We start from the raw sequence: 428 nt of genomic DNA, 5'->3' as shown, positions 1-428 counted from the left end.
ACTAATAGATGGAGGAAATATACCATGTTCATGGATCGGAAGAATCAATATAGTGAAAATGAGTATACTACCCAAAGCAATCTATAGATTCAATGCAATCCCTATCAGGCTACCAATGGTATTTTTCACAGAGCTAGAACAAATAATTTCACAATTTGTATGGAAATACAAAAAATCTCGAATAGCCAAAGCAATCTTGAGAAAGAAGAATGGAACTGGAGAAATCAACCTGCCTGACTTCAGGCTCCACTACAAAGCCAAAGTCATCAAGACAGTATGGTACTGGCACAAAGACAGAAATACAGATCAATGGAACAAAATAGAAAGCCCAGAGATAAACCTACGTACCTATGGACACCTTATCTTTGACAAAGGAGGCAAGAATATACAATGGAGAAAAGACAATCTCTTTAACAAGTGGTGCTGGG

This window comes from Bison bison, unplaced genomic scaffold (genome assembly GCF_000754665.1).
Source record: "Bison bison bison isolate TAMUID 2011002044 unplaced genomic scaffold, Bison_UMD1.0 scf7180017864535, whole genome shotgun sequence".
Taxonomy (NCBI): domain Eukaryota; kingdom Metazoa; phylum Chordata; class Mammalia; order Artiodactyla; family Bovidae; genus Bison; species Bison bison.
Note: the sequence above shows the minus strand (reverse complement) of the source record.